The sequence below is a fragment of the Leucoraja erinacea genome, chromosome 5 (genome assembly GCF_028641065.1).
Source record: "Leucoraja erinacea ecotype New England chromosome 5, Leri_hhj_1, whole genome shotgun sequence".
NCBI classification, from domain to species: Eukaryota; Metazoa; Chordata; class Chondrichthyes; order Rajiformes; family Rajidae; genus Leucoraja; species Leucoraja erinaceus.
The window spans coordinates 50,666,556-50,667,032 of NC_073381.1; positions in this window are offsets into that span (position 1 = coordinate 50,666,556).

A 477-nucleotide genomic window follows, 5' to 3' on the forward strand; every position below is an offset into this window, starting at 1 on the left:
CACACACAATCACAGACATACATACATATGCACAAACAACAAACAAAAATAATAGTCTGTAGTACAGAGATTAATGGAGGTGTAGTGTTTAACAGCCTGATGGCTGTGGGGAAGAAGATGTTCCTGAACCTGGACATTACAGTTTTCAGGCTCCTGTACCTTCTTCCCAATGGCAGGGGTGAAATGAGTGTGTGGTGTGGGTCTCTGATGATGCTGGTTGCCTTTTTGAGGCAGCGACTCCTGTAAATCCCTTCAAAGGTGGAGAGGTCAAAACACGTGATGGACTGGGAAGTCTTCACAACTTTTTGCAGTCTTCTTTGCAAACCAAACGTGATGCAACCAGTCAATATGAGCTCTACTATGCACTGGTGGAAGTTCAAGAGAAACCTCTGAAATACCGAATCTCTGCAATCTTCTCAGGAAGTAGAGGCATTGATGGGCTTTCTTTATAATTGCATCAGTGTGCTGGGTCCAGGA